Source organism: Chaetura pelagica, unplaced genomic scaffold (genome assembly GCF_000747805.2).
Source record: "Chaetura pelagica isolate M959 unplaced genomic scaffold, ChaPel_1.0 scaffold269, whole genome shotgun sequence".
NCBI classification, from domain to species: Eukaryota; Metazoa; Chordata; class Aves; order Apodiformes; family Apodidae; genus Chaetura; species Chaetura pelagica.
This window is the reverse complement of record NW_009954705.1, coordinates 1,459,133-1,475,382: the sequence shown is the minus strand read 5'-3', so window position 1 is coordinate 1,475,382 and position 16,250 is coordinate 1,459,133.

The window sequence follows — 16,250 nt, the reverse complement described above, 5'->3', positions numbered from 1 at the left end:
ATCTCTCCCTGCTAACGTGAGCAGGATCAGGCTGCAACCCACGGCAGCCAAGGAAGAAACGTGTTGAAAATCCTCTGTTCTCAGAACACAATAAATAAGCAAATATTTAAAAAAAAAAAAATAATAATAATTTTTAAAAATCAAATACAGTTGTCAGGGTTCCAGTAGAATAATACAGAATTTCTTTGTGTAATAACCATGTAGCAACTGATTGTGACAAAACATGCAAGCTGGCTACATACATTTCAAACGTGGGTTCATTGTAGGAAAATCGGGCAGACTCTAAGCTGGAGAACTGAACAAATGGAGATTCTGGTGTGACCTTCAAAAGAAAGTTGTAAGACAGCAATTTTCACCCTTGATGGCAATGGTATAAATACTGGATCAGGTTCTGAGGGTGCATAATTCAGCACTTACACCTGTGTAGTGCCCTGGCATCCGAGGGGCAAGTGGTACAAAGGGACTTACCGGGGGTTTCTCCCCGTGGTGGACTTCATGTCAGACTGGTGTTCAGGGGGGAACAGACACATATACAAACTCAGTAGAACCACAAGCCAGAGGGAAACAACAGATAGGAAACATGGCAGAACAGAGCCATCCACTGGAGATTTCTGGCCTGTTTCTAAAAATAGTCACTCCTGTATGCCAAGTCTCCAAGAATGCAAAAACCATATCAGCTTGGATCAAATGCCATTTATGCTCTTCTGACAATGACCAGAAGTAGATACCTCCAGAAATGTTTAAGGCAAGGAAATGCCTGTAGAGATACTGCCCAGAACATCCTGCCAGCCAGTACAAACCTGCAGGCAGGGACTGCCTGGACCACATGGGCCGTATTTGTGTTCACCAGTCCTCCACCCATTTCTCTAGTGACTCTTAAAACTCTCAGAGACCTTAATCACCCTCCACTTCCTGTGGCAAGGAGTGCCACCGAGCCTGTACATAGTGTCTGAAGAATCATTTTGGTTTTTCCCTGAAACCTCCCACCTACTACTTTTCCTTCATATGCTTGCACTGTAAGAGATGGTGAAAACAATTCCCTCTTCTCCAGCACCCTTGCACTTAGAAGCTGCCTTCAACTCACCTCTGTCACCTCTTCTTCAGCTAGAAGAACAGTACTTCTTATTTCTTGTAAAGAAATAATTTCATTCCTATAACCATTTTTGCATCCTGCTCCGAACCTTTCCTAGTCCTGCTCTGACTCTTCTGAGAGGGATCTGAACTTCCAATTCTGTATAGCAGGGAATGGCTGTGAACTGTACTAAAATAACTACAGTGGAAGATTACAAAGCTGCAACACTTGCAGCTGCGTATCTGCCTTAGCACACTGCAGCAGAGATGTACAATAGTTATTATACACCTATAATTTAAACTAGTGACAATCAGAAGTCAAATGGAGCTAATGAAAATCATAGGATGGCAAAAATAATTCCTTCCTCTTTATTCTCCATGCTAGAGGAAAAGGCATACAAACCACCATCTCCTTTCCAATCCTGAGACACAGCATCCTGCATCCTATTCTAATGATGTTTGCTCTGATCTCATCACCATAGCTGGAGCAGCAGTTTCAAGTTTCCAAGCCATGCTCAGCTTTTCTTGTCTTGTCATGAATTCTGCTGCTCCAGCATCTCAGACCTAATGCAGTTGCTATAGAATTGAGTTTGCCTTTTGCTGTTAAAAGATGATGGGCTTTTGTGCTGCTCCACAGCCAGGGCCTGGAAGCACCTCCAGCATCTGGCACGTCAGAGGTAGTTGCTGTTCCCCCTTAAGGTCTTTATGACCCAATTTGTATTTTCCATATGGGTTCTGACCAAACAGCCACTTGCTGCTTTTTTTTTTTTGTTTTTGTTTTTGTTTTTTTTTTAATGAACCACAGTCAACCACTAAAGGTCCTTGAACAGCCTTTTCCATTTTTGGAATGGAAAAAAAACAAAAACGTGAAATCTGTAGCTTTGGTTGTTACCCATCTGCTCACTCTCTGACTTCAAGCTCCCCTGTACACCCTGGGGCAGCTTTGGGGTTTGCTACATCATCCTCCTGCACCCACTGCCGGGCAACCTGCTGCAAAACGGTGCCAGCTTTTTGCACTGGAGTAGGAGAGATGAATGTTGTTTGTTGCAGGCGGGTAGATATTCCACAGGTTGCTTTCTTAGACCAATATGAGCAGCTGGTATTATTTGGCACTCAGGAATGACGTGTCCCCGAGTGATTCCGGGGTGAATGTGTCACCCGGCAGGCCGAGCCGTGCCAGGGCTCACGCTCTGCAGGAGCAAACGCTGTGCTGTGAAACACGGACGCACGGGTCCAGCCCCTGGATGCCTGGGGGAAATGAAAGCCTCTCCTCCACGTACGGAAGGTGCCTATTTTCTTTGCAGATAAGGAGAGGCCCGCAGAGGAGCCGGGCCCAGCGGGGATGCCTGCAGCCCTCCCTGCAGAGCTGTGGGCAGGCACGCCGGGCTGGAGCCCAGCTGGGAGCTGGAGTCCAGCTGGGAGCTGGAGCCCAGATGGGAGCTGCTCCACACGTACGAGCAGACCAGAGGAAGGATTTCCTCTCCTCGCTTCCCTACAGCTCTTGCACGCAGCCCAGGGGTGAATCACGAGCCTCCAACTGCAAGACACCAAGGAGCTTTTCAGCTTCCTGGATGCGACCTCAGGCCTGAAGGGAAGCACTGACTTAGAGCTGTGCACTTCCAGGCTCTGTAAAAAACAGAAATCAGCTGCGTGTTTCATTTTGCTATCACTGACAGTGGGAGAATTGAAGGCAGAAAAAGGTGGGCTTTCTATAGATGTGTTATCAAGAGGCTGGAGAAAAAGAATGGAAGTCACAAATTTCTTTTTTCCAACTGCTGGGTTATTGAAGCCTCTCTCTGAAATGACACTGGATTGTTTCAAAACTATTTAATGCATTTTATGTTGTTGACTGACAGGAAAAACATAGCATCCCTCTGGATCAAAGGAACAGGCAGCCTCATCAAATAAAGACCAGACGTGGGGGATTAAATCTTGCATGTCACTGGAAACCCACCTATGAAATCAAAAGAAGACTGGAGGCTGTCAGGGGGCGTATGTTCAAATGTTATGGTCCTCCAGGATTGCAGTATCAGACTCCAACCCAAACCATGTAAAAGCACTGCAACTTTCAGCTGGAAAAGACTGCCAGCTGATCTGCAACCTCTTGACTAGAGAACACTTGGTTTTGTCACAGGAGAGGTAAGAAATAGTTAAAGTAACTCTAGGTGCTCTTTTAAAAATAAATAAATAAACCTTTATCTTACAAAACAAGAAAACAAGTTAAACGTGTTTAAGTGATTAACAGGTAGGGAATCCAGGGTCAGGTTTTGTAAGGCCTGTTCATTGCTGCCAGGTGCCCATGGGCTGGGTTGGTTTAGGACAGTGGAGCAGAAACACGTCCCCACAACAGCAGAACCCAGAGACCACGATGGTGCGGGAGACTGATACATGCTGTGACATGGTCAATGAAAGGTGATCTTACGTTTATACTCTTGAATCAGTGATCTTAAACCCAAGATCTGCTTCGATATCAAAAACTGTGAGAGCTTCAGAAACTTAGCAGAATATTTTGGGATTTGCTTGTTGCAGCCTAGGTAGGTCAGAAGACAGCTGTGAAGTGTCAGAGTGGCCTGCCTTTCGATCTGTTCCACCCAATCCATACTGGAGAACAGAAATCTCTGTTCAGATGGACTCTGGCCAATGCTGGAGTAAAAATTATGTTCAGTGTCTTCTCATCTCTAGGAAGATGGGGGGGGGTTGGGGAAAGGCTGTCCTGGGCAGTGGCGGCAAGTGGTTACACATCTGTACCCAACACAGCCCATTAGGCAACCTGCCATGGGGCTAGGAAAACCCAAATTGGGAAAACCAAGTCACTCCCCCAGTGAGCCACTGGCAGGGCATGGAAAGCCCTTCCAGCAATCTGCTGGTACAGGAGGGTCCTTCCTCTCAGCCTCTGGTTTGACCTCAGCCTCAGGCTTTGGCCAGTGAAACAATGGCAAAGATACATTTGAAAAGGTATATAGGCATTATGCATTTTTATGCATGGACTTACACAAAATAGTTGCTATTTAATATATATTTAAAAAAAAAAAAAGAGAAAGAGAGAGATAAATAAATATCCTATACTTGGCCTAATAGGTTTTTGTTTCTATGTGAAACCTGCTGTCAGCAGTGTGGAGGCTGGGCCCTACGTGTGGTCTGCCAGGAGACAGAGTAGTCCTTCGATTAGAAAAAATTTAAGAAACACCATCCTGTGCTGTCCCTGGGAGATTGTCATTTTTTATGTCTTCCCTCCCTGAAATCCCCTCTCCATGGGGATCACACAGAAGATCACACAGAATCACGCAGAATGTTTGGAGTTGGAAGGGACTTTAAAGATCATCAAGTTCCAACTCCCCTGCATGGGCAGGGACACCTTCCACTAGAACAGGCTTCTCAGAGTCCCATCCACCCTGCCGTCCAGGGATGGAGCCCTCACAACATCTCTGGGCAGCCGGTTCCTTACACTGAAGAATTTCTGCCTCATTTCTAACCTAAATCTCTCTTCTTTCTTCTCTTTTCTTTCAGTTTAAGATGGTAGTTTCGGTGCTCTGAAGATCACCAGCAACTTTGAGACTTTTGTTCAGGGCAAGGACCTAGATATACCTGTGTGAACATGTCTCTGAGTTTTCACAAAATCACACAATATTAAGGGTTGAAAGGGACCTCCGAAGATCACAGAGTCCAAACCCCCCTGCCAGAGCAGGATCAAAACAAACTAGAGAAGATCACTCAGAAAGGCATCCAGACAGGTCTTGAAAGTCTCCAGAGAAGGAGACTCCACAACCTCTCTGGGCAGCCTGTTCCAGTGCTCTGTGACCCTCACAGTAAAGAAGTTCTTCCTCATGTTGAGGTGGAATTTCCTGTGCTCAAGTTTGAATCTACTGCCCCTCATCCTATCACAGGGCACAAGTGAAAAGAGCTTGTCCCTGCCTTCTTGATGCCCAGCCCTCATGTATGTATAGATACTAATTAGATCCCCTCTCAGTCTCCTCTCTAGACTAAACAGCCCCAGGTCTCAGCCTCTCTTCGTAAAGCAGGTGTTCCAGTCCCTTAATCATCCTTGTATCCTCCGTTGGACTCTCGTGAGTATATCCCTGTCCCTCTTGAACTGGGAAGCCCAGAACTGGACACAATACTCCAAGTGAGGTCTCACCACGGCTGAGTAGAGACTTCATAAATCAAGGGAAAGTGCTGCAGAGCAAGGTACTATATTCAACTATATAATATATTCGACTGTCTTAATTTAAACAGTGGGAGCTTTCAGGTTTCCTGCCCTATTTGAAATTATGTGCATGTTAATGCTTTAAAGTAATTTTGAAAATAAGTGTATCTCAAGCTTCATAATGCCTGCAGAATAAAGAGAGGTTGGGAATTGGCTTCTGCATATAGATTAAGTTATCCATTTCATGGGGAACTGTTACTACCAGGCAGCTTCAGAGATGGAAATGTCTTTGATCTGGAATAGACAGTGTAGCAGGGCACTCCATCTGTCAGGGACAGACAGACCTTTTTGCTCCTGCTCCTAATCACATCAGTGTAGATGAATGGAAAGTTTGTTTTACAGTTGGGAAGCTAATTAATCTAACTCCAGCCCTCTGGAACTGGGACTCAGCTGTAAATCAGTTGTCAGGACTCCCTTGCTGATCAGTGGTGAATGCCAGATGTTGTCAGACAGGGTTTCATTCACCGTGGTAGCAGACCCTGTCCTGAGATGTCCACACAGCTGCTGTCAGAGCAGTTATTCATCTGGTGTCACTTATCTCCAGGAGTCTGCAGCTGATGGAGCTGAACTCAGTGAACTCTCCAGAAGCATTTCCTGAAGTTCAAGCAATTCCACTCATTTTCCATTAATAGCTGATAATTCCAAATGCTGCTTTAAGGACATCAGCTTGCTGTGACACGTTTGCTACATTTTGCTTTCCTGGAATTATTCAGCCTTTGTTTTTCCTACAGTATCTGTCCTGTGTATCAGGACTGACATGTCAGATAGAGGAACTTGGGTGTGCTTGTGCTTCATGTTCTTCAGGGTTTCAAGGCAAATAATAAAGTTATCAAGATGAGAATCTAGCCTTTAACTCATTAAATACGAATAATTCAAAAGTTATTGTTTTGTTTCTTGCATTTTGATTCATTTGTACTTAGCTGATTAAAAATCACTCTGCAAAAATAAATCATTTTAATGACTTAACAACAGACCACAAATTAGGATGTGTAATAATCCATCTGATACTTTATTCAGCTGTAGGATTAAAAAATCACAACAAAACAAAAAACGCCACACAATGCTTTGGTTTTATGCTCTACCTGTAGCTCAGTTTGCTGGGCCTGTGTATCTCCAGGCTCTAGAGCAACAATTTCTTCTTTCTTACTTAAACAAGCTCCACTCCTCGAGAGCAAGTGAATGTGGCCCTTCTGACCAGCAAGTGCTCCACAGTGATCCTGAGCTGTGCTCAACTCAGTGATGCTGAGGCAGCTACTGGGTGTCCAAAACACCTCATCCCAGGCTCTGACCATCCGTGTGCACTCCTTGTTGTTGTTAGGGTACAGCTGAATTGCCTTCTGAAACCATTATGTGGAGCCTCAAGCCAGCTGGGGAGGCAGAGGTTAAGGCAGAAAACGCTGATCATGAACCACTGGATGTGTCTGCTGACAACCATTTCTGCATGTCCAGCTCTTCCACTGCTGCTATAAATCAGGGTAGCATTGACTCTAGGATGGACAGAGAGCAGAGATTACATTAGTGTAACCTCTAACTAGGTATACCATCTAAAAGGATCAGCCTCCGGTTTAAACCCAGGCCCAGATTTATTCTCCAGCTTTTGAAAGAAGTGCCTTGCACAGACATGAAATCCCTGACTCCTGAATTCATCTCTTTCTCCCGTCACACAACCACAGTTGCTTTGTAACCTGGAAGCCTATCTGAATTTCATAAGCAATAATTTTGTCCCTTCTTAGCATAATGAGTCACATAAATAGACTGCTTGAATATGAATGCAACCACTGTCATCACCCTTCACTTTAAATAGGTGCAATGAATGCAGTGGGTCTGCAGGGATCATCCACCACTTTTTCTCAGCCTTTGCAAACTCTCTTTTCTCTGACAAAGGACCCTGCTGTAATTAGCAGTGTACTGACATGCCACAGTGGTTACTTCCCAAAGAAGTTGCCATGCCAAAAAGACCTGACCCGTATTTTTAGACAACAATTCAGGCTAAATCAAGAGCCAGGTACTTTCCAAGTACAGATGACACCACTGTTTCCCATTGAAAATGAAAGTCTATGAAGAACTGAGATATTTATACTGCTCACCTTCATAACTTCTGTGTAAGATCACTAGTAATGCACAGCGTGGAAAGTGAGATTCTTATGCATCATTTCTACTGCTGCTCCTGAGCGTGTGTTATTCTGCCTCCAGCCTTCATGCACACATTTACACAGGTTTGTTGTAACAAATGTGTCTGTGCACCTTTAAATTACCAGCTCTAGTACTGAAACGTGTGCTCCAGGGTGTCTGCCTGACACTGGTCTCACGTCCTTTCAGTGTGTATGCAAAGGAGGCAACAAGAATAGTGCCAGATGGCAATGGGAATGGAAATGATATGACCAACATACGTGATGCAATTTTCTTTCTTTCTTTCTTTTTTTTTCCTTGTGAATAAAGCATCTTGTGAAAAGAGGAATTAGATACAGTATTTATAACAGTCCTTCATAAACATCCCCAAATTCCAAGCAGAAGACAAAAGGCATGAATCATATCACAGCAGGCACTATAGCTGGGGAAGTGGCCTTTATGAAGATTGCTTCCGTAATTTGGGCTCCAGAATGAAAGAGAGCTGCTCTTAGAAGATCTGTAGGAAGTTGATAATGGCTTATTTAATTGTAGTATCACTAATAAAATCTGGGTTTTCATCAAGAACATTTCCTTAGCTAAAAATGCCATGATTCTTCAAGCTGTAGTTTGATCCTGTTCATTTTGTCTATAAATGATATAAAGTAAAAAAGGCAGATTAGGACATTATAGTTTCCTTTAAAAGGAAACTTTCAGACTGTGCCTGCAATCCACACCATACAATAAGATAAAACTCACAATAAGTGACTTGGTAGGCAGAAATAAAACAATTACTCATGAAACATGTATTACAAAGCAGGAATAATCATTCTTTGTAAGTTCTAGAGGAAATTAGACTATACTTTGTTCTTTATGACTTGATAGCTAAAAATCTCCCATCAGTTGACAAGAATTAAAGGTAATTCTCCTCTTGCATGATTCTCCATTGGTTTTGGTGGCAGTTTTATGTTCTTAACCTACAACAGCATCTGGACCTATTGAACTTGCATTATATTCATTGTACCCAGACAATAAAATAATTTTCATATTATTCTTGGGGAAATGCTGAAACAGATCTAAAGCAACTTCTGACATCTATGTTAAAAATTATAAGACCAACTAGACACTCCCAGCATGGATGGATGCCAACTGTCAGATCAAATGGATCTATACATACCAGTCACTTTCACATGTAACAAATAAATAGAAACATAGAATGGTTAAGGATGGAACAGACCTTAAAGATCATCAGGTTCCAACCTCCCTGCCATGAGCAGGGACACCTAGACCAGGCTGAACAAAGCCTCATCTAACCTGGCCTTATACACATCCAGGGAAGGGGTTTCCACAGCCTCCCTGGGTAACCTGTTTCAGTGTCTTACTACCCTCATGGTGAAGATTTTCTCCCTGGTGTGTGACCTAAATCTTCCCTCTTTCAGTTTAAAACCTTTGCCACTTGTCCTATCACTACCTTCTCTGGTGAAAAGCCCCTCCCCAGCTTTCCTGTAGCCCCTTCAGGTACTGGAAGCTGCTCTCAGGTCTCCCTGGAGCCTTCTCTTCTCCAAGCTGAACAGCCCCAACTCCCTCAGCCTGTCTTCATAGCAGAGGTGCTCTAGCCCTTTGATCATCTTGATAGCCCTTCTCTGAACCCTCTCCAACAGCTCCATGTCTTTCTTGTGTTGAAGGCACCAGAACTGTACACAGTGCTCCAGCTGGGGTCTGACCAGAGCAGAGTAGAGGGGCAGAATCACCTTCCTGCCCTGCTGGCCACACTTCTTTTGATGCAGCCCAGGATGCAGTTGCTCTCTGGGCTCCAGCACACACTGGTGGCTCAAGTGGAGCTTCTCATCAACTACCACCCCAAAGTCCTTTTCCTCAGGACTGCTCTCCAGCCATTCTTCCCCCAGCCTGTATTTGTGCCTGGGGTTGTGCTGACCCAGGTACAGGGCCCTGCACTTGGCCTTGTTGAACTTCATGAGATTGGCACTGGTCCCCCTCCCCAGCCTGTCAAGGTCCCTCTGGATGGCCTCCCTTCTCTCTAGGGTGTCAATCACACCACACAGCTTGGTATAATCGGTAAACTTGCTGAAGATACACTCAATCCCACTGCCCATGTCACTAACAAAGATGTTGAACAGCACTGGTCCCAATAGTGACCCCCGAGGGACACCACTCATTACCTACCTTCACTACATACCAGTCACTTTCACATGTAACAAATAAATAGAAACATAGAATGGTTAAGGATGGAACAGACCTTAAAGATCATCAGGTTCCAACCTCCCTGCCATGAGCAGGGACACCTAGACCAGGCTGAACAAAGCCTCATCTAACCTGGCCTTATACACATCCAGGGAAGGGGTTTCCACAGCCTCCCTGGGTAACCTGTTTCAGTGTCTTACTACCCTCATGGTGAAGATTTTCTCCCTGGTGTGTGACCTAAATCTTCCCTCTTTCAGTTTAAAACCTTTGCCACTTGTCCTATCACTACCTTCTCTGGTGAAAAGCCCCTCCCCAGCTTTCCTGTAGCCCCTTCAGGTACTGGAAGCTGCTCTCAGGTCTCCCTGGAGCCTTCTCTTCTCCAAGCTGAACAGCCCCAACTCCCTCAGCCTGTCTTCATAGCAGAGGTGCTCTAGCCCTTTGATCATCTTGATAGCCCTTCTCTGAACCCTCTCCAACAGCTCCATGTCTTTCTTGTGTTGAAGGCACCAGAACTGTACACAGTGCTCCAGCTGGGGTCTGACCAGAGCAGAGTAGAGGGGCAGAATCACCTCCCTGCCCTGCTGGCCGCACTTCTTTTGATGCAGCCCAGGATGCAGTTGCTCTCTGGGCTCCAGCACACACTGGTGGCTCAAGTGGAGCTTCTCATCAACTACCACTCCCAAGTCCTTTTCCTCAGGACTGCTCTCCAGCCATTCTTCCCCCAGCCTGTATTTGTGCCTGGGGTTGTGCTGACCCAGGTACAGGGCCCTGCACTTGGCCTTGTTGAACTTCATGAGATTGGCACTGGTCCCCCTCCCCAGCCTATCAAGGTCCCTCTGGATGGCCTCCCTTCTCTCTAGGGTGTCAATCACACCACACAGCTTGGTATAATCGGTAAACTTGCTGAAGATACACTCAATCCCACTGCCCATGTCACTAACAAAGATGTTGAACAGCACTGGTCCCAATAGTGACCCCCAAGGGACACCACTCATTACCTACCTCCACTTGAGCCATTGACCACAACTCTCTGGGTGTGGCCATCCAGCCAGTCTCTTATTCACCAAGTTGTCCATCTGTCAAATGCAGGTCTTGTCAATTTGGAGACCAGGATGTATCTGACTTCAGACATCCACAATGAAAACAGTAGATACAAATATAATTTAATATTAAAATTCAAATCTGAAGTATTAACCTACCTGTTTTCCCCACTATTAAATAGCAAAATTTGGTAAAGATGACAGCAGACCTCAGATGATTCTGTGATGCCATCTCTGATTTATACCTAGATTTTTGCCTTCTGAAAGCAGACAGGGATCTTCTTGGAAGCAAATAGTTTGCACACAGACAACTGCTGAATACATTTCCTGGTAGACCTACAGCAGAAAAGCATGAGCTGGTGGCTCCTGTAAATCACATGGAGATGTGTGTGTGGAATGGCCAACCTATAACCAATGACTAGGTGCTGATAGTAACATGACTATCACTGTACCTATGATGCTGGTTTTGTGCCTTGTTTTGTGTGCCCTGCACAGCCTACTTTGGCATTTCCTTGCCTTTTTATCACCCATCTCCAGTGCAGATGCTGCAGCTAGATCCAGAAGATGCACAGAGGACACAAAAGCCATGTGGATCAGAAGGTGAAGAAACTCTTCTTCCTGCACACAGACATTCTGGCACTACCCAGCTCATCCCATTAAGATGCTCAGCAGCTGGGCACCATTTTATAGCATTTACCACAGGAGAATTTCTGAAGATAGGGGCATAGAGGCAGAGTCCAGCAAGTGCACAATTCCACTGCCTTGGTGGGTAAGCATCAGGGAAGCCAGAAGGAAGAGGATACAATGAGATGCTAATGGGAATAGATTGCCTCCAGCTTGTTAGGACTGCAGTCCAAGTAATGGGAAGGTAAGGCTGGAGCATTCCTTTGCACTCTCCCATCAAACCAAAGAATTTCAAATGATAGCTGACAACGGATTTAATGGAAAAAAAAAAAAAAACAGATAAAAGCAGAGCTTTCTCAACCAAATCTTCAAAGCATGAAAAGGCAAAAAATTCTCAGAGCTGTCTACTTGCAAGCAGTGTCAGGCTGCCTGCAGATGACTCCAGACAATAATAAAGGCCTCAAGGGAACAGGCAAGATAGGATATTACATTAGCTGCAAAATCAAATATTGCCAGCTACTGCCATCCTGGTCCCACACAAGGCATAGCTGAAATTATAACCAGCACTCTCTAATAGCCATTTTGCAGGTTGTGTGATGTTGCATGGCATACAGGAAAGTTTATCAAGCATGAAAAGTAGGGTGGGGAGGAGGAAGACTTACTGTGCAGAAATGTACAGCATAATCATGGCTAAAAGCTGTGTGTTCTTATTGCTTTTATGCAAATTGTTGGAGCAAATTCGATCACATTCAACATTGTACACATTTTCATCAGCAGAGAGAAAAATCTATAGTTAGTGTTTTGGAAAATAAGAAATACAGACTACAATTAGAAAATAAAGATTGTCAGATTTTGCTAGCTGAAGGAATTGTCAGTGCTCAGGAAAAAAAAAAAAAAAAAAAGGCTTTGGGAAGTAATTATTATCTTGATTTCAGTTTTGTTGTCTAGCTGGAGGGACTCATCAACAGAGACAGGCTTGCTCTGATAATGCCAGCAGAGTCACAACACTCTGAGGATTAGCTTATTTTTTACGAGTTCTTAAAATACAGAGGACTGTCTAACTGATACCATCTCACAAGAGTCAGCAATGAGGAACCTGAAGTCATTACTACAACAACAATACAGCTGCCTCCATCAGATGTGTTCCCAAGGGCTGTTAAAGCATCTGTCACTTTTCACCTTTCTGAAGTAACTGGAATTGTTCTCTACGTGCAATCTCATCACCCTGCTGAGATATTTCTACACCACATCCATTAGCGGGGACTTGGCCTAGATGATCTCTAGAGATCCCTTCCAACTCTGGCAATTCTGTGATTATTGAAAGGGAATACATAATAAATCATCAACAAGCACAGACACTCACTTTGTCTTCCTAAATTCCTTTATCACTCTAGAACACATTAATGTATTATAATAGCCATAGTCATGTCCTCATCTGCATCCATTGCATTCCTTCCATTATGTGCAGTGATGATATGGTTGTTGCACAAGTATCAGTGTGGATACCTGTGAAATATCACAGTCTCTTTTTTGGGCATATGACCAATAGAACTACAAATCTCACCCTGATGACATGTTTTTTTCCATTGCAATTTCATCCTTGTTGAGAATTTTCATTGCATTTTTAACAAGTTTTCCAATCTACTGCCCAAAAAGAATATTACTATTCAAGACTTTGGTGATATACAGCAAATCACCTGCACTTCACTCAGGAATTGAAGAAAATACAAATGCAACCAACATGGCAAGAGCCATCATGTCAGAACTCCTGCAAACCTGAGATGAATTTGCTCAAAGCAAAAAGGAACCATTTCCGAGAGGACCCCAGGGTAACAGCCACCAAATGTACAGCTTAATGAACAGTTTCAGTATGCTTAACCACAAGCCTGCTGCTTGCTGTCACACCATGAAAAAATATAGTATTTAACTGAATTGAATTCTTACTTCAGCTTACTGTGTGGCCAGAAAAAACAATTGCACGGGGAAAACCAAGACCTGGCTCAGCTTAGCATGGCCACCAAAAAGCTGTGGGTCTAATTTGCACACAAAAGCAGTAGAAGTTCCTCTCCTTGTGCTGCCAACAGTGCTTTTGGTTCCTCATGCCCTGTGGAGAGGGAGTCTTAGAATAATTTAGGTCAGAAAAGACATTTAAGATCATGAAGTCCAACCATTAACCTAGCACTGCCAGCTCCACCACAATAGAGCCTCGTGTCCCCCAGCACGACATCTACACATCATCTAAGTACCTTCAGGGATGGTGACTCCACCACTTCTCTGGGCAGCTTTTTCCAGTGCCCTTCCAGGGAAGAAATTTTTCATAATATCCAATCTAAACCTCCCCTGGTGCAACCTGAGTCCATTTCCTTTTGTTCTATCACTTGTAACTTGGGAAAAGAGACCAACCCCCACCTCACTACAATCTCCTTTCAGGTAGTTGTAGAGAAAAATAAGATCCCTCTCAGCCTCCTTTTCTCCAGGCTAAACAACCCAAGTTGCCTCAGCTGTTCCTTGTAAGACTTGTGCTCTACACCCTTCACTGGTTTCGTTGCCCTTCTCCAGACAGGCTCCAGCACCTCAGTGTCCTTCTTGTAGTAGGGGACCCAGACCTGAACACAGTATTCGAGCTGATACCATCTCACAAGAGTCAGCAATGAGGAACCTGAAGTCATTACTACAACAACAATACAGCTGCCTCCATCAGATGTGTTCCCAAGGGCTGTTAAAGCATCTGTCACTTTTCACCTTTCTGAAGTAACTGGAATTGTTCTCTACGTGCAATCTCATCACCCTGCTGAGATATTTCTACACCACATCCATTAGCGGGGACTTGGCCTAGATGATCTCTAGAGATCCCTTCCAACTCTGGCAATTCTGTGATTATTGAAAGGGAATACATAATAAATCATCAACAAGCACAGACACTCACTTTGTCTTCCTAAATTCCTTTATCACTCTAGAACACATTAATGTATTATAATAGCCATAGTCATGTCCTCATCTGCATCCATTGCATTCCTTCCATTATGTGCAGTGATGATATGGTTGTTGCACAAGTATCAGTGTGGATACCTGTGAAATATCACAGTCTCTTTTTTGGGCATATGACCAATAGAACTACAAATCTCACCCTGATGACATGTTTTTTTCCATTGCAATTTCATCCTTGTTGAGAATTTTCATTGCATTTTTAACAAGTTTTCCAATCTACTGCCCAAAAAGAATATTACTATTCAAGACTTTGGTGATATACAGCAAATCACCTGCACTTCACTCAGGAATTGAAGAAAATACAAATGCAACCAACATGGCAAGAGCCATCATGTCAGAACTCCTGCAAACCTGAGATGAATTTGCTCAAAGCAAAAAGGAACCATTTCCGAGAGGACCCCAGGGTAACAGCCACCAAATGTACAGCTTAATGAACAGTTTCAGTATGCTTAACCACAAGCCTGCTGCTTGCTGTCACACCATGAAAAAATATAGTATTTAACTGAATTGAATTCTTACTTCAGCTTACTGTGTGGCCAGAAAAAACAATTGCACGGGGAAAACCAAGACCTGGCTCAGCTTAGCATGGCCACCAAAAAGCTGTGGGTCTAATTTGCACACAAAAGCAGTAGAAGTTCCTCTCCTTGTGCTGCCAACAGTGCTTTTGGTTCCTCATGCCCTGTGGAGAGGGAGTCTTAGAATAATTTAGGTCAGAAAAGACATTTAAGATCATGAAGTCCAACCATTAACCTAGCACTGCCAGCTCCACCACAATAGAGCCTCGTGTCCCCCAGCACGACATCTACACATCATCTAAGTACCTTCAGGGATGGTGACTCCACCACTTCTCTGGGCAGCTTTTTCCAGTGCCCTTCCAGGGAAGAAATTTTTCATAATATCCAATCTAAACCTCCCCTGGTGCAACCTGAGTCCATTTCCTTTTGTTCTATCACTTGTAACTTGGGAAAAGAGACCAACCCCCACCTCACTACAATCTCCTTTCAGGTAGTTGTAGAGAAAAATAAGATCCCTCTCAGCCTCCTTTTCTCCAGGCTAAACAACCCAAGTTGCCTCAGCTGTTCCTTGTAAGACTTGTGCTCTACACCCTTCACTGGTTTCGTTGCCCTTCTCCAGACAGGCTCCAGCACCTCAGTGTCCTTCTTGTAGTAGGGGACCCAGACCTGAACACAGTATTCGAGCTGCAGCCTCACCATGAGGCAACAGCTCATTGCTATGGGCTGGATCTCAGCTCCAGGCATCCTGGAGAGGGGAGGCAGCACTGGGTTACCATGAGCTCTGCTTCATGGCTCTGCTGCTGCTCATCACTGAATTAAGGACTGCCAGATCACATCACACAACAAACCTGATCCAGATTAGCTACCAGCATTATAGTCACACAACTCAAGTTAACTTCAAATAGGGTTTTCTTAGAGAAACTTTTTCATGGTGGCATTACCCAGCAAAGGAAGGTGGCCTGTGGCTGGCGTGTAGGCAAAGCACTGGCATGGTTTGGTCAGACACTATCTGATCTGTGATAAATGTTATCAGTGTAAAGTAGCATTAGTGGTTTGAGCTGGGATGAAGCATGCTAAAATTGGATTTCCTGTTTTATTAACCCAAGGCCTGAGGACAATAACAGCACCAGTCAGAAGTGTTACTCCTCATCAGAGATTAAAAGTAAATAGCTGAGTGTGGAGATGAGATATAATAAATTAGTCTCCCCTTGATTCACATAGTAAATCAGTAAAGATCTTTTAAATAATTCCTTGTTGATATCTTATGAACATGCCAAAAAAAATCAAGCCAAAGAAACACAGCACCCTGTCTCGCTCACACCAACCCAAGCTTACACATGGGTTGTAGATGTGAGCAAGGCTGCACAGACAGAGCTCTCCTGGAGCCCAAGAAGAGTGCCAGGCCCTCAAGAAACACAGAGCCTAGCTCACAATGTTGGGCTCCCTGGCATTTCTTGCACACTCTTTTAAACACTAAAAAAAAAGCCACAGTCAGAAAAC